The sequence below is a fragment of the Vulpes lagopus genome, chromosome 7 (genome assembly GCF_018345385.1).
Source record: "Vulpes lagopus strain Blue_001 chromosome 7, ASM1834538v1, whole genome shotgun sequence".
NCBI classification, from domain to species: Eukaryota; Metazoa; Chordata; class Mammalia; order Carnivora; family Canidae; genus Vulpes; species Vulpes lagopus.
In genome coordinates, this window is record NC_054830.1 from 84949148 (window position 1) to 84960227 (window position 11080).

Genomic DNA, 11080 nt, shown 5'->3' on the forward strand with positions numbered 1-11080 from the left:
CGCTGCGCCACCCAGGGATCCCCCTGCCGCCTTCCATCTTGCACAGAGAGGTCTCTGTGATATTATTGCCACCTTCCATTTTAAAATTTCTTTTTATCTTTGCTTTTCTTTAGTTTATCTCTACTGTGTTCTGGTAGGGATTTTTTTTAACTTATTCTTTTAAGAATTTATAGCATTTCTTGAATCTTTGATTTGGGATATTTCATTAAAAAAAAACAAAAATTCAGGCTCCCAATATTGCTTCTTCCTCCTTTTCAATGTCCTCTCCTCCTTTCTCTGTCTCTCGCTTGACACTTTTGTGTTGGACTTTCTGACTTGACCCTTTATGTGTCTCATTATCAACTATTTATTGTTTTTTTTTTTGTCTTAGATAATTATCTTCTAACCTATAGCCCAGTTCACTAATTCCGTCTTCTTATGTATTTGATCCAATGTCAACCTCATTTTCCCAAGTTCTTATTTTCTGTAGTTAGCGATTTTTTGGTTTCATTTTTAAATCTTCTCTGCCACATGTCTCATTTTCAGTTCCTCTGGACATTTTCACTGTCTTTTGCCATCTTAGATACAGTTGCTCTAGTCATTTTTCAGTCTATATTTGAACATTGCCAACATCGGGGTCCCTGTGAGTCTGTTTCTGCTATCTAATTCTGGTCTTTCTCACTCATGATTTTTTTTTTTTTAACCATTTGTGTCTGACAATTCTTTTTTTTTTTTTAATTTTTTATTTATTTTATTTATTTATGACAGTCACACAGAGAGAGAGAGAGAGAGAGGCAGAGACACAGGCAGAGGGAGAAGCAGGCTCCATGCACCGGGAGCCTGACGTGGGATTCCATCCCAGGTCTCCAGGATCGCGCCCTGGGCCAAAGGCAGGCGCCAAACCGCTGCGCCACCCAGGGATCCCTGTGTCTGACAATTCTTGTCTGTGTACTAGATATTGCACTTTTTAAAAGGAGAAATATTTGGAGCCCAGAATAGATTCGTGTACAGTCCAGCTTAAGGTCAATTTTCATAAAGAATTGCTCTTGAAAATAATGTATGGCTCCAATTTGGGGATACCACAGTTTCTACATATCAGCTATGTCAAACTTATGTGTAGTGCTCAAATCTTAACCTTACCATTTTATTTTCCTGCTTGTTTATCTGCTACCAACAGAATTATGTTAAAATCTCTGATTATAAATCTTCGTTTTTCTACTTTTATTTTGACTTCTCTTGATTTTTACTTTATATGTATTTTGTCTTTTTTTTATAAAGATCATTTAAAAGTTAGAAACTACTATATTGCACATTCATGCCCTTTGATGCTCTGGACCATTGAGGTGATGCTAACTTAGATTGCAGTTTCAGGCAGGTACTGTTTGATTTCTGGTTCACATTACTGTAAGTTCATTTTTTGTATTTCAGTTTTCCTTTTAAGTCTTAGTTATAAATGTGGGGGAAGTTATCAAACTACATTACCTTGTGTTAGTTCTATGCCTTACATTCCTTCTACCCTGCTATTCTAACAAGACCACAGCATATTTTTTACAGCCATTTCTTTTGAATTGGGAAAAGTCTTCAGGGAAAAACCAGAAATGTTTAGTACCAATTAGCTTATGATGAAGCAAAAGCTGTGCTATGAAGTCACTTCAGCTATAGTACCTAGCTAGTCATTTATCACCTCAGTACTTCCTGGCCATCTGCCTTTCTCTTGCAAAAGTATGTATTATTCTATCAGTTACTTATTAATATTAGTCTCAAAACCAAAGTACAGGTACCCAGTCTTGTATAAAATCATTGGCTAGATTTCTTCATATTTTGGATCTGCCATAGATAAGCTTCTGAGAATCTCTTGATTTTAATGTTTCAGGGAGCTTGAAAAGTATCAAAACTTTAGGGATCCCTGAATCTACTCTATACATTCAGTATCTGTATACTCCTCTTGATTATGACAAGAGACTTAGTTAAATGCCCACGGAATATTTACCCACTAGGACTATTTGTGCTTAGTCTTAGGTTATTCTTTATAATATATTAATATTTTTAAAGACCATTGTTAACAGAGTTTATGTAAATGTTTCATTTTTTATGGATTTACTCTCGCTTATTTTTTTGTCTTATGTTCTCATTTTTCTCTTATCTCTCAATTTACTTCTCACCAAAGGTTGGCATTTTATGCCACTTTAGTGAGTCTTTAGGTACCAAGACTTACTAACGTTCCAATAATCACAAATATTCACTAATAACTAATTTTTGCTTCTGAATGTATCTTAATGTTCTTTCTACTGAATGAGTGTTCAGCTGGGTATACACTTCTGAGTTCATTTTATTTCTAGAGCATTCTGAAGATACAACCATACTGTTTTCTGGAATTGACTGTTGAAGGTCAGATATCTAAGATGAATTTAATGACTCTTTCTTCATAAACACTCTCATTTTGTAGCTCTCTGTACTGTTCATTTTTCTTTGTTTTACTGTTTCATTACAATATTAATGGACTTAGATTTTCTTTTATTTATATTATTAATTACTCTGTACTTTCAAAATAGGAATTTATATCTTAATTCAAACCTGAGAAATGGGGCAGCCCAGTTGGTTCGGCAGTTTAGTGCCACCTTCAGCCCAGTGTGATCCTGAAGACCCGGGATCGAGTCCCACATCCAGCTCCCTGCATGGAGCCTGCTTCTCCCTCTGCCTGTGTCTCTGCCTCTCTCTCTCTCTCTCTCTGTGACTCTCATGAATAAATAAAATCTTAAAAAAAAAAAAGAAACCGGAAAAATATTTTTTCATAATACTTCAAATATTACATTTTCTGTTATTACCTGTTTTCTTCTGTAACAACTATTACTTAAAAATAGAATTTTTCACTGTATCTCCAACATTCTTAACTATTTATTCATATTTGTATTTAAATTACCTTTTATCTCTGTGCTATATACTGTGTGAATTTCTCCATACTATCTTACCATTCACTGATCTTTTATTAAATGTGTTAAGTCTGGAAGTTTTCCCACATGTCGCATTTCAGTAACTAATTCCTTTTTCGGCTTTCCTATATAATTTTTTTCTCATGTTGTTTTTGTTTGTTTTTCTTTAAAAGACACTTCTTTTTTAAAGTAGAATTTATACACTCATATTTCTCTTTGAATATTTTAACCTAATTAAAATCTTTATAAGAATCTGCTATAACTTTCTGCCCCTGGACGCCACTGACTAAGCATCGTTAAAGTCTCCCCTCCCACCACTGTCATGTCTAAGTCAGAGTCTCCCAAAGAGCCTGAGCAGCTGTGGAAGCTCTTCATCAGTGGTTTGAGCTTTGAAACAACTGATGAGAGTCTGAGGAGCCATTTTGAGCAATGGGGAATGCTTATGGGCTATGTGGTAAAGAGAGATCCAAACACCAAGCGCTCCAGAGGCTTTGGGTTTGTCATGTATGCCACTGTGGAGGAGGTGGATGAAACCACGAATGCAAGGCCACACAAGGTGGATGGAAGAGTTGTGGAACCAAAGAGGGTGGTCTCAAGAGAAGATTCTTTTTGTGCTCAAGTTTGCGAATCTGAGAAACCACCAAGGACCAACAGCCATTCAAGCCCACGAGGGTTTATTAGCAAGCTCAAGCTTGGGTCCAAGTATACCTGACATAGCAGAGCAGGGACTTGGACCCTGAAGTGGGTTACAGCTGGGTTTTTTATAGGTTGGTCTAGGGGATTTTCAGAAGGGGTAGAGGAAGTTTTCAAGTTCTGTTTACATTCTAAAATGGGGCTTTCAAGGGCATTGAGCTCTGTTCTCATTCTAATATGGGATTCTCTGCCAAGGGCAATTCTGAGCTCTGTTGTCTTTCTGATATGGAATTCCTTGCTGAGGACATTCTGCAGTTTTTCCTGTAAAGTTCAGCTCTTATTCACAGAGGCCTAAGATGGCTGTACTTGTGCTAATGGTAAACTTGAAGTGGAATGGCCTTAATTTTTCTTGGCCTCCACAATTCTCAAAGACCTGGTGCCCACTTAACTGTGAAAAATATTTTTGTTGGTGGCATTAAAGAAGAAATTGAAGAACATCATCTAAGAGATTATTTTGAACAGTATGGAAAAATTGAATTGATTGAGATCATAACTGACAAAGGCAGTGGCAAAAAAGTGGCTTTTGTGACATTTGATGACCATGACTCTGTAGACAAAATTGTCATTCAAAAATACCATACTGTGAATGGCCACAATTGTGAAGTAAGGAAAGCCCTATCTAAGCAAGAGATGGCTAGTGCTTCATCCAGCCAAAGAGGTCTAAGTGGTTCTGGAAACTTTGGTGGTGGTTGTGAAGGTGGTTTTGGTGGGAATGACAACTTTGGTCATGGGAGGGAACTTCAGTGGTCAAGGTGGCTTCAGTGGCAATCGAGGTGATGGTGGATACGGTGGCAGTGGGGATGGCTATAATGAATTCGGTAATGATGGAAGCAACTTTGGAGGTGGCAGAAGCTATAATGATTTTGGCAATTACAACAATCAATCCTCAAATTTTGGACCCACTAAAGGAGGAAATTTTGGAGGCAGAAGCTCTGGCCCCTATGGTGATGGAGGCCAATACTTTGCCAAACCACGAAACCAAGGTGGCTTTGGCCGTTCCAGCAGCAGCAGCTATGGCAGTGACAGAAGGTTTTAATTACTGACAGTAAACAAAGCTTAGCAGGAGAGTAGAGCCAGAGAAGTGACAGGAAAGCTACAGGTTACAACAGTTTTGTGAACTCAGCCAAGCACAGTGGCGGCAGGGCCTAGCTGCTACAAAGAGGACACGTTTTAGACAAAACTCACGTATATGGGCAAAAAACTCGAGGACTATATTTGTGACTAATTGTATAACAGGTTATTTTAGTTTCTGTTCTGTGGAAAGTGTAAAGCATTCCAACAAAGGGTTTTATTTTATTTTATTTTATCTTAATATTTTATTTATTTATTCATGATAGACATAGAGAGAGAGAGGCAGAGACACAGGCAGAGGGAGAAGCAGGCTTCATGCTGGGAGCTCGACATGGGACTCGATCCCGGGACTCCAGGACGGCGCCCTGGGCCAAAGGTAGGCACTAAACCACTGAGCCACCCAGGGATCCCCCCCAACAAAGGGTTTTAATGTAGATTTTTTTTTTTTTGTACCCATGCTGTTGATTGCTAATTGTAATAGTCTGATCATGATGTTGAATAAATGTGTCTTTAAAAAAAAAAAAGAATCTGTTATAAAATCCAGGTGGAAAGTTTTTACATTCTGCCATATATATATATATATATATATATATATTAGATATAGTTTAGATGTAAACTAAAGATTAGACGTAAACTTAGATTAGTTTCAGATGTAATCTTGAGTGGAATGTTTGGAATTTTGGGAATTTGAAGTATGGGTTCCCTCTTCCTGACATTTTCAGATCATATTTTAGTTTGTAACAATGTTTCAGTTACCTACATTCATTTAATCCTATAGGCCAAATCTTTATAAATTTAGGGTTTTTTTTTTTTTCCTACAGTTATATTAGCAATATGGCAAGTATGGACACGGACACAGACAGTGATTTGGTTCAGCTCCATTCAGAGGTTTGTTCACTCATCTCTGAAACTTTCTAGGATTTATAGATCCAGACAATGACTGATGGCATTTTGTAACTTCTTATATAATATAGTTTCTCCATTTACAAAGTCTGTAGTATAGGGAATCAAATTTCATTCACTGGCTTCATGTAGTTACACTGGTTCAGACTCACCATCTTACGTGAAACAATTCTAGTACTTTTTACTCTGCAGAACTAAACTCCTGGCCAACAGTGTCTTCTTTTACACCTAAAATTCAGTAAGCCCGCAGTTTCAGCCTGGCTCATTACTGCATGTTTTTATTCTATTTCTGGCTCACAGAGATTTTTTATCTTGTATTTGAGCTCAGCAGTAACTTTTAGATTTTCTTTTTTAATATTTTATCAATCATTACTGTGTGTTTAGAACAGAGAGAGTGATCAAAGCATGAACTTCATGCTCCAACTTGACCTGAATGCCAGCGGCATTGATTTTTCACAAAAACTGTATAGATGCTGTATAGAATGTTAGAACTACCTGTCCTTTAAGAAGATCATGTTGACCACAAACATAAGACACAATTTATAAATTATGCAACATGCAGAGATGATGCAGAAAAATAATACCTCTATCAATAAAAATACTCTTATATGATATTGAGTTTGATTTTTTCAAGAAGTTCAACTTAATTGCCAGATGCAACTTAGCTCTACTATTTTACCTTTAGATTTTATGAGGTACTTTTATTTTTTATGAATGCATATCCATGACATTATTTCAGAGCATATTTCTTTGACTTCTGGCACTACTACAACATATTTTTTCACGCTATCATTTTTTAAGTAAAATCATATATATATATATATGGGAATATATATATATATATATATATATATATATATATATATATATATATATATATATTCTCCTCCCCCACCCCAGGCATATTATGTCGCTATTTAATAATTGAAAAGAATAGCTCAAGGCACAAGACCTTAGCACAAAAAAAAAAATTATCTTATTTTACTTTTTCATTGGGCTTTGAAGTTTTTCCTTATGTATTATTTTCTGCCTTACAATGTTTGTCAGACTCACTTTGATGAACATTGATTAAAATGGAGCTATTTAGATTAAACTGAGGGACACCTGGGTGGCTCAGCGGTTGAGCATCTGCCTTTGGCTCAGGGCATGATCCCAGGGTCCCAGGATCAAGTCCCACATCAGGCTTCCTGCATGGACCCTGCTTCTCCCTCTGCCTGTCTGCCTCTGTGTCTCTCATGAATAAATAAATAAATTTTAAAAATAGATTAAACTGAGTATAATATAGTTGCAACATTGACTTTTTCTTTTAATATAAACTTAGTCATAGACTCTCTCCGATAAGATCGGAAAAAAAATGAATATTTTAACTCCTTAAAATTTGAATTGGGCTGTAACTGAACAAAATTTCTCATCTCAATTGGCCTAGATAGATAGATACATAGATAAATGATAGAATGTATGGATGCATTAACATATAGGGTGTTACCATATCTGATGTCCTAATGATGTTTGGTATCAATTTAATAGGGCTTGTGATACTATACTATTAAACACCAGTTAGCTTTGCAATGGTGACCCGAAAAATGAAATAACTCTACAACTGGTCTGAATGTTAAAGCTGTGGTTAAAAAAGTCATACATCAGGAATCAAAGCATAAAACCCTAAGGGAAAGTTAAACTTCAGGAGACTTCATATCAATCTGATTAATCAGACTTGAAGACCAGTGGCTGGTCTCTATTCCTAAAGCCTCATTCCTTCTCACACTACCCACAATGTTCCCCCCCTCCAGCAACCACTGGGCCACTTCTTTCAAATGTTGTTTTCTTTATCCCTGAATTAAAAGTGATAATACCAGTCTGCAATTTTTTTTAAAAAAAAATGTTGGATTTCTTTTTCTTTTTAAGATTTTATTTCTTTCTTTATGAGAGACATGGAGAGAGAGGCAGAGACATATACAGAGGGAAAAGCAGGCTCCTCACAGGGAGCCAGATGTGGGACTCAATCCCAGGACTCCAGGATCACACCCTGAGCCAAAGGCAGATGCTCAATTACTGGAGCCAACCAGGAGTCCCTTGTTATATTTCTAATCCATTAAGAATTTTTTTCTATATAATGTAAAACAGAGTATAATTTAATTTTCATCCAGAGGATTAGCTATTTTTCCCATAATCTTGCTTAGAGGGAATAATCTAGTCTTATGGAAGATAAATGTCACTTTTATCATAAGTTAAATCCTATCTATCTCTTGAAACTCCTGCTATGTTCAATTTTTCTATTGTTTTCATAGAGACATTTTACATTTTTTTAACTGTCTTATGGGGAAAGTCCCCACTAACTGATTATTAAGTTTTATTGGTTCGTGTTAACCCCATAAACAGACTCTACAATATTCAAACAATTCTTTTTGTAATAGCTTTATCTAATCCATCTCCAAAATGTGCTTATTTTATTTTGTTCCTGGTGCAACCAATTTTATTACTTACCTTTGAAGGAAACTTTTATTAAATAATTACCTGGTGTTTTATGTTTTGTTTTGCTTTTTACACACTGTAGTCAAAATTATATCTCCAAAAATGAATGCGGGAGTGGTGGCACCCTCTGTCAGATGATACATTGAAGTGTGGAAGGCTCTAGATGTGCTCTATAGTGCAATGATGGTATTGGATGAGAAGAAATATCTCAGAGACAAGAAGGGGGCAGTGAATTCTTCTGGGGCCTTGGGACTTTTATAACACTCCTGAGAGAGGAGTAATCAAAGAGCTTCTTCATATAGTACATGTATAACAGAAAAAAATATTATGTATGTGTGTGTTTTCTCTGTATCTCTTTATCTAAACTGATCCAGAAAAGTGACTAGAATTAAATCCTGAAAAAGAACTTTTAAATACATAGGACTGAAGCAAAGTTATAGAGAGCTGTAGGAGGAGAGACATGCTTACAGCTTCATTTTTCCCTTCTATTATTCCCCTATTTGGCAAATTACTCAAATGAATAATCTATATGATATAGAAATTGTAAACTTCAAAGCTGTATGTTGTATAATCCCAACACTTTCTCTGAAAGTCTTGGAACAGATGATAAATAATCTAGAGCTAATTCACATGTAATAAAGTTGAAAGAACAGAATTTCTTTTTTTTTTTCCATCCTATCCTTTTTATATCACTTTCAGCAGATGTAATCCAGTGGCCATTCTTCATGTACATGTTGCTATAATGATAAATGACAGTAGGCCTGATTTACTATTGGAAAGTAAAAATAATAAATTAAAAATAATAAATAAATTAAAATCTCAATTTAATAAATAAATTAAAATCTCAATTTATATCTTCATTTTCTTAAACTATTCACTCTTTTTTTCCTTAAGATTTTATTTATTTATTCATGACAGGCACAGAGAGAGAGGCAGAGGGAGAAGCAGGCTCCATGCAGGGAGCCCCATGTGGGACTCGATCTGGGTCTCCAGGATCACACCCCGGGATGAAGGTGGCGCTAAACCGCTGGGCCACCGGGGCTGCCCTAATCACTCATCTTTAAGTGAAAAAATTATTTGTCTTAAATATTCCAACAGAATATCGATTTGGAAACATTTCTGGAAAATAATTTCAATTTTTATATTTAGATCTTAAACTTTTCTTTATATTTATTATTTTAGTAAGGGCTATAATTGAATTTGACAAGCAATAAGCTTTTTGAGAAAGTTAATGATTCATGAGAAAAAATAAAGCTAAATATTAAAATTTTTAAATAAAAAATTAGAATTGAATTACAAATTATATTTAAACTTAAAATGGAAAATAATGATTTAAATATTTCTTTGAGAAATCAAGTCAAACATCTGTTTTTAAATTATCATTTATTAAGCACCTAGTAGGACTCCAGGTATGGGAGTAGGCTCTGTTATACTCTTTTGTTCTCAGTTTCTTTTTTTTCCCCTCTGATATTGTCTCTCCTTTTGACTCTACAAGTTTAATATTGCCATAATATAAATAGATATAGATATATACTTTACCTCCTATGATATCCCAATATAGTAATTGTATGTTTAAATTTTTTAAATGATTAGAAATATATAAATGATTTTTCTAATAACCTCCCCCCAAAAATATTTTCCTTTACTATATGCAATCTAATCTATACATTGCTTGTTTTGCATAATTAACATAGAATTCTATAAAGATTAATGCTACTAATAGAATTAGTTGAAACAAAGAGAAATGCTATCCAGAATTTGAGAGTAAACACGGTTATACTTTAAGATACAGATCTCAGAAGTTGAGGTATGAAATAATCCTCACAATTCTTTCATCCTGTGCATAGATTTATCCCATATAATTATAATTTATATTTCTGTAATCCCTGGCTTTGTATAGCCATCTCTATTCCTATTTGTATCCCATAATACCATGATTTCTACCAGGTCAGGGGCTATGTCCTAACTGTTTTGCTTTTCTAGAATCTAATGTGGGATTGGCACTTCAATTATTAGATGTAAGTCTCATATAAAAAAGCCTGAATTAGGGACGCCTGGGTGGCTTAGCAGTAGAGCATCTGCCTTCGGCCCAGGGTATGATCCTGGGTCTCAGGATCGAGTCCCACGTTGGGCTCCCTGCGTGGAGCCTGCTTCTCTTTCTGCCTGTGTCTCTGCCTCTCTCTCTCTGTCTGTGTTTCGAATGAATGAATGAATGAATGAATAAATAAATAAATAAACAAGTCTGAGTTAATCATTGTGATAAATAATCAATATTTCAACATCTGAAATAAAAGACTGAGTTTGAGAATGTAGGACTTCAGTTTCTCTTTCAACTCAGATATTACAGTATTTTCCAGCTGTTTTTTCCTCTTCTTTTTCTCTAAGCATCCCTTTTCCTGATTCCTAAATTGAATACCTCAAACTTTTTTTTTTAAGATTTTATTTATTCATTTATGAGAGACACAGAGACAGAGAGGCAGAGACATAGGCAGAGGGAGAAACAGGCTCCCTGCAGGAAGCATGATGTAGGACTCAGTCCCCGGACCCTGGAATCACAACCTGAGCCAAAGGCAGGCACTAAACCACCGAGCCACCTAGGTGCCCCAAATACCCCAAATTTAAGCTGACATTAATTGTATTAAGAAAATTCAATGCTTGTCAATCCCATGTTCAACAGCATTTACAGTAAACTGAAATCTTTTTAGCGTACTTCCATCTTCTACATTTTCTGCTAATCTCCTTCACTTTCCCAACTGATCCTACAAATATACTGCATACTAGTACACCAAACTGCTTGCTTTTTTCCCAGTGACTGTCCATGCTCCTATGCCTTTGTATTTGCTTTTCAATGATGAAATATTGCCATCCTTCTTTTGCCTTCCCTTCAATGGCATTGCCGTGGTAGTAGATACCTTACCTTCATACCTCTGGCAGTTAGCTCTACCTTTTCTCCTTCCATTTATACCTTGCATAAGCCACTATTGTAACACTTACCTCTAATTACAATAAGAAGTAGCTTAAAAATAAAAGAT

General features: G+C 35.5%; 1 pseudogene; it reads left to right on the forward strand.

The window, feature by feature from the left end:
- The first annotated feature begins 3231 nt into the window (after positions 1–3231).
- LOC121496173 lies at positions 3232–4638 on the forward strand (annotated as a pseudogene).
- Positions 4639–11080: the final 6442 nt, after the last annotated feature.